Source organism: Triticum urartu, chromosome 3A, assembly GCF_056163025.1.
Source record: "Triticum urartu cultivar PI428250 chromosome 3A, HENAU_Tu73, whole genome shotgun sequence".
Lineage (NCBI taxonomy): Eukaryota > Viridiplantae > Streptophyta > Magnoliopsida > Poales > Poaceae > Triticum > Triticum urartu.
In genome coordinates this window covers 34161327-34170253 of record NC_141875.1, presented here as the reverse complement: position 1 = coordinate 34170253, position 8927 = coordinate 34161327, and the positions used below count along the sequence as shown (strand labels likewise).

Genomic DNA, 8927 nt, shown 5'->3' with positions numbered 1-8927 from the left:
TTTCATCTTTCACAGAAGAGAAATATGATAATCAAATATGAACTTACTTTTGAAGGGAGAGGTGGGTAGGAGACCAAGACCTGCGAACAAATGGACATTTGGGCTCCAAACTTTGCATGAATGTTTGCCAGTTGTTGCACAGCAAAATGACATGAGACATTTGGAAGTATCAAAATATGAAAGAGGTTCACATGAAAATTTCAGTATCACCTTAGACTTTCCCAAATTGGTTCAAACCAGATAAAAATATCAAAATATGAAAGAGGTTCACATGAAAATTTCATTATCACCTTAGACTTTCCCTAGGAAAAGGTACCACATGAGAGTTTACAAATGAAAAATAGAAAGCTAATAGGACCTGAATTAGAAGCAACATTCAATTACCCAAGAAGATGTTACAAATCCAATTATTAGTAATAAATCATACAATGTTTAGCTTAACTAAAATTAGAAGTTTCCCGACTGAGGTAACTTGATTCAGTGTAAGCACATGAGTTGAACTAAAATCAGAAGTTTCAGAATAGAGCTAGTCTATATACATTTATCACTAGAGATAGCATACATGACACATGTGATCAAGCCGTATCTATTGGGAGAAAAATCCATAGCGGAAAGAATGTAAAACATAAATCCTTTGTACTACTTTAGACAACAAGCAGGAGTAGTCAAGGTGAAAGAAAAGTATATTGGTCCCATTATTAGTGAAACTTACCTGAAAAACACTTAATGCCTCTAGATGTGCTTTCTCTACAAAAGAACACCACCCCACCTTCCTGAAACTGTAGGAAGTTATTTAAAATGAGCGCCTGAGTGGGCATTCACTTCTGTCCAATGGACATTCTTACCATCATTAGCGACGAGTGTCGTGTACTTTGCCACCAGCTTCTTTGCACAAAACTTGGCAACATAAATCATGGACAATGCATCGAAGCAATAGTTGTATAGCATTATTGCAACAACGCAGGTGACAATCACTGGGTGCAAAAAATCAAGTGATTTGATAGTGGAAGGATTCATGACCCAGTGCTGTGCTAGTGGGGACTCACACAGTTATATGCCTATTTTTGGTGATATCTAGGACAACGTTGGAGGACCCAAGTAGGCTGGCATGATGGGACACGCCGTGCATTTGCTACCCTACTGCACAAAACGAACTAATCCATATATCTCCGCACTATATAGTTAAATCTATCGAGAAAAGTACATGAATCGCTCATCCATGAGACTGATCTGTTCAGCACACAAGTAGAAGTCAGCTCACAAAATCATCAGTTATTAGTTGGTAAATTTACCACCGTGTTAACCACATCTGGTCAATATTACAGAGCGGGTTCTTGAAATTTTAGAAAGCTTGGGACCATAAGAAGCTCTCTGCAAACACGAACAACAGAATGTGACAGCCCATCATTCGATTTATTCCCTCCTAAACTGACACTGTAATAATCAATAGTCAATCCAATCTGTTCAGCCACTTAGCATCGCAAATCATCCATACATCGCACCATCACCAGCAGAACCAGGTAGCACATAGTACTAAGGGCAGGAGTAGCGGCAGAACCTGAACTTGTACATGGTCGATGGCGGAGATGCCAAGTGGATCGTGGTATAAATATATTTAAACAGACAAATAATGCTATGAATGTTGTCAATGTTATCTGCAAACCTGATTCATAATTAAAAAAGAGACCTTCTAACTTGCCACTGCAACCATTATCCTTACATATATATACATAACCACAGCTTACAGGAGAGGCAGGCCCTAATTAATAAACTGATATGCTTTTGTTTTTACATAGTCAGAGCAGAAGCAACATCAATTTTTGCACTTAAACTAGGAAAGGGGTTCAGGCATTGACTCTATTACATCGAGTATAGATATAAGAGAACACTTTTGCCATGATCGGTAATACTATGAAGAAAAAGAAGTAAATGTTCCGGCGATGCAGAAACAGGAGGTCCAGAACCGACGCTCGCTCTTGGCCTCTAGCTCGCTCACCCCGTGCCACCGGATTCCCTTGAGAGGTAGTATTTGGGTTGAGTATCCCTTTTTGCCTCCTGTGAGATCTTTTATTTGTACTGTATAGTTGCCTGACCACTGGTTTGACCACGTCTGCCTCTGCTAAATTTAAACAAGACAACTGTTAGATGCAGAAGATGGGAAATGAAAGGCATAAAACCTCTCAAGCACTGGCGGAGCTTCGGCAAGGCCGATTGGGCCATGGCCCGCCCAGGTCCGGAGCAAAAAATAAATTTTATACTACTGCGGCACACAGCGCTGACGAACACCATACAGAGAAGGCAAGCAGCAGACTCGTACGCGTAAGACTCACAGCGATGCAGGCTCAGGGTTCAACTTCGACCGCCGTCTCATAGCACAGTAGAACTAGAAAGCACATCAGCCACCGGCTGCCGCGACGCCGGCCGCGGGCCGCCGGCCACCGGAGCACCGCACACACAGTGTCCCACGGACGGACGGCCAACCGGCATACATCTATTCAGGGGACCCACGCGACCATGCAGTGGTAGGCGGCGACCCTGCGACCCAGGCACCCAACTAGCTAGCTTCTTCTCTCAATCCATCAGAATGATTCTAAAAAAAAAGCTAGCTTCTTCTCTGAATTCATCAGAATCACTACTGATCGGAATCCCTGCAAGCAGCATACGTAAATCGATTTAAATGATTCTCAATTTTATTCCCCTAAATTCAACTTAGGTCATTGTTCGTTAAATCATCCCCTAAATCCCCTAAACTCGACCCCAATAAGCATAAATAATCCACTGAAGATCTGTTCTTTACACTTTACAAGTTCACAACAGATGCCACTTTTACAGTTTACAAGTTCACAACAAAAGTAGTGTTCTTGTTTACTGTCTAACAGTGCACTAAATTGTTGTTTACTGCCAATTTGGTAGCCCTGTTTGGTATACTTTGGTAGCTTAGTATTCTCTGGCCCGCCCAACTTTTCTTTTGTAGCTCCGCCACTGCTCTCAAGGGAAAGGTTTTCTATGGGGAAAGGCCTCGACTAGAGTTCCCACGCCACCATAGGATCGTAATACACAGATCATGAACCAATTGTGTTTTGGGATAGAGTAAAAGTTGCTCTTTCTTCTTACAATTTCATTTCATCGCTATACCACAAAAAAGAAGAGCTGCAGCGTGAGCCATGCCGTGGTTCGACCCAACAACAACTAAGGCCACCCCACAGTGGTAAAAATGGTGTCTCGGGGCAGCGGCATGTCCACCAGGCATGCCAGGAGACATCATGGTGATGGAAGGAGATTGGATCTAGCTAGCTGCAGTTAGACAAGGTTCAGATGTCACTGCAGTGGAACTTTCGTGATGGCTGAGTCATTTTGTACTACCAGAGCCGGTTGGGTTATGGTAATTTGTGGTGCAAATTAAAAGCCACTTGATAAGAAACTCGCCTATCTGTTGATACTGTAATTTGGTTCTAGGAATGGAGTTGAATTAGCATTTACAGTTCCTTGCCTCTGTTCTGTTTCGTTAGATAAACGAAATGAGTCGACCCAATACCGCCTCAGCAAGCACTAGCAGTTATTGAGCACTACGCCGTCAGAAGAAGTTAACTATGTATGCAATCATCCCACAAAAAACATGAAATGCCCTCATGATCAGTAGCTGTATCACCTTGCATACCTGCAGTCCTGCACCTAAATAACAACATGAAACAGAAACTCGTTGGCGAATGCACAAGTTGTCTACCTGCGTGGATGAGGTCTTTATAGAAGGGCTCATAAGGGTTGCAACTGTTTTTAGCATCAGCTGATGCCTTTTGCTAGTTTCCAACACATGAACATGTATACTGGATTGGGCAATGGGCACTCTAGTTGATTTTCAAGTTCGAAGAGCGGCTACACAATCTAATGTCAACAGTGTCAATATACAGATGTACATTCTCCTATGCAAGCACACATAACCAACAGCTAACCAAGATTCCAAAAAAAAAACATCATACTATATTGTTGGTAAACCACATTTTGAGCATGAGAATAGAAAAAAAAGGGCAGAATAATTAACAGACCTGCTGGCATGTTGTCGAGGTAGTACTTGGGGAAGGCGCATGGAGAGTACATGGTAACACCACAGAAGGGTTGGGTGGACACTGGGACTAGCGCACTGAGAGAGGCATGTTTCATGTCAAGTGCGACAATCCATGTCGTGTCATCTTGAGCCTTTACCATGGCCCTTATGTAGAGAAGATGGTCATCTTGGATGCTCAGGGTGGGGTTAATGAAAATAAGATTCTTCAGCTCCAGTTGTTTGTTCTCATCATCCAGCAGCTCAGGCAACAAAGCAGAATAACTCGTGTCGACCGAGATTTCAGCAACATCAACCGTGCGGCGGTTGCGCCAATCATCCCAAGAGAGCTTCCTGTTTCATGTGGTGGCTTTCCAAGCGATGCCACTGCTTCCGTAGTCAGGTTCATCGAAATCTATCTGGACAAACTTGATGAGATCGCCGCAGGATGAGACATCGCATAGATGTTCCGCGGCGATGTCCGTGACACCGTCCTCGTCGGCGAGGGGAACCCTGGACGCGGGCAACGGGATGTACTTGATGACGGGACGCTTGTCGAAGAGGTTGCAGAGGAGGACAATGCCACACAAGAGATCAACCCAGCCCAGCGAGCTTTCTCCGACAGTGATCTGCTTGCAGCTGTAATGCCTATCGAGCAACTCTTTGTCAGACTCGGACAAGCGCGGCATGGACGGCTTGGTTCTGCTCCATGCCCGCGTGGTGGAGGAGAAGACGTAGGCGCGATACTCCCAGCAGTCACGATGGTCAATCCAGTTGCGATCGAGGAAAGCCACGGCGAAGTGGCCGCCGCCGCAGGGCAGGATGCCGAACTGCTGGGACTGGAAGGCTGGCACCTAAGGGTCCGGCTCCGGGAGCAGGTGCAGCGACGGGCGGTTGCCGGACGGGCCGCGGGCGGAGTAGACGAAGTGGTGGACGGAGCCCCACTCGGGGACGTTGAGGGTGACGGAGAAGAGCACGAAGGCCCCCTCGGCGCAGATGAGCAAGGGCGGGGTGTCGGAGTAGTCGTCGCCCTCGAGGCCGGGGCAGTGGACGGAGAAGTGGGAGACGGCCGGCGGGTCGGCGAGGCAGAAGGACACCTCGACGGCCTGGCCCTCCGCCGTGCGGCACCCGGCGGTGGTCTCGTGCCGGTCGTCGGAGATGCGTCCCGTCTTGCTGAGTAAGACCCAGTCGGGGTGGCCGGAGCGCGGCGAGCCCGCCAGGGCGGAGGGCCGGACGGGAACGGCGGGGGGCGCCATGGATCTGGAGACGGCGGCGGCGGCGGAAATTTGGTGCGGGACGGGAAGAGAGCGCTGGGAGTTTGCTCCGTTTCTCTGTGGGGCTTGGACGGAGGGAGAGCACTTTTGTGACCGGGGATTCACATCCGATCCGTGTCCGACTCCAAAGATAATTGTTAGTGAGAATCCATATAAAATTACACTATTACATGATTGTTGTGCATACAACAAAAGTCTAGTGCAATTTTAGTGTAAAGTTGTGTATAATTTTTTTTAATTTTTTTCATTATATTTATTATTAATGTGAAATACCATTGGTACTAATTCATTGTTTCTTATAAAAATTTATTATTTTGTAACAATTAGCTATTATTTCATTTTCTTTCTTATTAAAGGGTATTGTCAATGTCACTAATTCAATTTTCCATATAAAATTAATTGTGTTTACTTTTATTTGGCTATTATTCTATTTTATTTCATTTTAAGGGTAATACCTGCCAAAACTTTATTCTTTCTTAGGAAATTACTTTTTGGAAAAATGCACAATCATATACTTATTTTTGCATAATATAAAACCACAATTTTTTGTATATTATGTCATAGTTTGATTTTTTAAGTTATTGTTTCTTAAAAGGTAATACCAATGTCACTAATTGATTTTTCTTACAAAACCTCATTATTTAGTCTTTTATTTTAATTGTTTCTTCTTAAAGGGTAATATCAATGCCACTAATTCATTCTTCCTTAGAAAACCTTATTGTTTTCACTTTAGTTTTCATTTATTTAGGTTTTCCTTAAAGAGTAATACCAATGCCACTAATGCACTCTTTCTTGGAAACTTTGATATTTTAACTATTTTTATATTATTTTATTTTATTTCTTATTTAATGATAACACCAATGTTACAAATTCATATCTTTTAGGAAACTTCCCTTTTGTGAAAAATCTACTATTATATTATTATTCTTGCATATTATAAAAATGTGCAATATCTATATTAATTGTTCACAAATTTTGACATTGTTTGTTTTTATTATTTTTTAATTTATTTTTTATAAGGGTAAACGAATGACACTAATTATTTCTTTCTTTGAGAACTTTAATATTTTGATTTTTTTAAGTTTTATTTCATTTTATTATTCCATTTTGACTATCATATGCTTATTTTTGCATGTTATAAAAATGCGTAATTTTTGTGCAAACTGTGTGTAAACTTGATCATTATTTGTACTTTTGCTTTTCTGTCTTCTTAAATGGTAATACTGATGCAACTAATTCAATCTTCCTTAGAAAACTTCATTACTTTGATTTTGTTTTAACTTATTTCCTTTTGCTCTTGAAGGAGAATACCAATGTCAGTAATTCATTCCTTCTTAGGAAACTATCTTTCTGTGAAAATTCTACAATGTCCTCTTATTCTTTCATATTGTAAAAAGTACATTTTTCAGGTAAATTTTGTGTAAATTTTGTTAGTTTTTTTCTTAAATGATAGTTCCATTGCCAGTAACTGATTTGTTTATTAGAAAAATTCATTATTTTCATATGGACAAGTTGAGATGCCATGGATCGAATACCAATGACACTAATTAATTCTTTCTCTAGCAAACTTCATTTTTTTGTAAAACAATCCACTATTATATGCTTATACCTACATATTATGACGAAGCACAATTCTTGTGTAAATTGTGTGTAGTTTTTTTCATTTTTATTTAGTTTTATTTTCATTTTATTTCCTATTTCATGGTAATATCAATGCAACTAGTTCACCCTTTCTTAAACTTGATTATTTTATTTTATTTTTTATTTTTTTACTGAAAGAGTAGTACCAATGCCACTAATTTATTATTGCTTAGAAAACTACATTATTTTGCTTTTGTTTTATTTACCTTTCATTTTGTTTCTTCTGAAAGGGTAATACCAATGCCAATACTTCATTCTTTCTTAGAAAACTTCGGGTCTATCCAAGGAATGGTGGGGGGAGGCGCTAATGACTGCGTGTCATGTCCTAAACCGAGTTGCCACAAAGCATAAGACCATGACTCCAGTTGAGGAATGGGAAAGAAAAATGTTGAAACTCTCTTACCTACGTACTTGGGGTTGTTTGGCGAAAGTCAATATACCAATCCCAAGAAGCACAAGCTTGGACCAAAAACCGTGGATTGTGTTCTTATAGGCTATGCTTTTCATAGTATCGGCTATAGATTATTGATAATAAAATCTGAGGTATCCGACATGCATGTTGGTACGATTATGGAGTCGAATGATACAACTTTCTTTGAGGAGATATTTCCTATGAAGGATATGTCGAGTTCATCAAATCAGGAGATACCTACTCCATCTAGTGAGGAATTCACTGTAATTCCTGAACCCACCATTGCGATGGAACACGTTGAGAATCCTGTTGAGGGTGACAATGAAACTCCCGTGAGGAGTAAGAGACAAAGGACTGCAAAGTCCTTTGGTGATGATTTCATTGTGTACCTCATGGATGACACACCCAGGACTATTTCAGAAGCCTATGCATCTCCTGATGCTGACTACTGGAAGGAAGCTGTACGTAGCGAGATGGATTCCATCTTAGCTAATGGTACCTGGGAGATCTCACCGTCCTTATGGGTGCAAACCTGTAGGATGTAAGTGGGTGTTTAAGAAGAAGCTTAGACCTGATGGTACGATTGAAAAGTACAAGGCACGGCTTGTGGCCAAGGGTTATACCCAGAAAGAAGGTGAAGACTTCTTTGATACTTACTCATCCGTTGCTAGATTGACCACAATTCGGGTGCTACTATCACTGGCTGCCTCACATGGTCTTCTCGTTCATCAAATGAACGTTAAGACATCTTTCCTCAATGGAGAGTTGAAGGAGGAAATTCACATGGATCAGCCAGATGGTTTTGTAGTACCTGGTCAGGAACACTACACCACGGTGGAGTTTAGGTGACACAATTCTGTGGGCAAAGGTCTACTAATGTCCACAAAATAACTGTTGGCATATCTTTTAAGTTATGTCTTCACATCATGTGTCGGCGAAGATAAATCAATGTGGACACAGTAAGTGTCATCAACCACAAAGCCACCACGTATCAGTCGGCGTTTTCTTAACAACACGTCATGTGTCGGCACATGTGTGGCGATTGACAGTTTATCAGTTGGCGTAGATACGCACTTAGCGACGTCAGATGTGTCGGCGTATGTAGGGTGTATGGGCACGGGTTAAGTGTCGGCGTAGGTTGACACGTATCAATCGACCAGAGGTTGCAAACTTGGCACGAGATTTAGGCGCGAGGAGGCGAAATTTTCGGCGTGCCCGTGCAAAATATCCCCAAATCTAGCCAGTTCCTACCTCAAGCAAAAAAAACACAATTCCATAACCCTACCCGTGCCTGCCGCCGCCACCCTCACGCTCGATCCACCATCATCGCCGTTCTCGCGCTCCACCCCGACGCCCCAGCCGCCGTCCTCGCGTCCTCGCACTCCACCCCGTCGCCTAGCCGCCGTCGAGCTCCACCCCGTCGCCCAGCCGCCGTCTAGCTCCACCCCGTCACCCAGTCGCCGTTGAGCTCCACCCCATCTCCCAGCCGCCGTCGAGCGCCACCCTGACGCCCAGCCGCCGTCGAGTACCACCCCGACGCCCAGCCGCCGTCGAGCACCGC

At 42.8% G+C, this 8927-nt stretch overlaps 1 pseudogene across 1 annotated transcript; it reads right to left on the bottom strand.

Moving 5' to 3' along the window:
* Positions 1 to 1651: 1651 nt before the first annotated feature.
* On the bottom strand, positions 1652 to 5402 carry LOC125542520 (uncharacterized; annotated as a pseudogene). The gene is made up of 2 exons (XR_015618031.1): positions 4044 to 5402; positions 1652 to 2116 (listed from the first exon to the last, which is right to left on the bottom strand). The product of XR_015618031.1 is annotated as an uncharacterized LOC125542520 (transcript).
* Positions 5403 to 8927: the final 3525 nt, after the last annotated feature.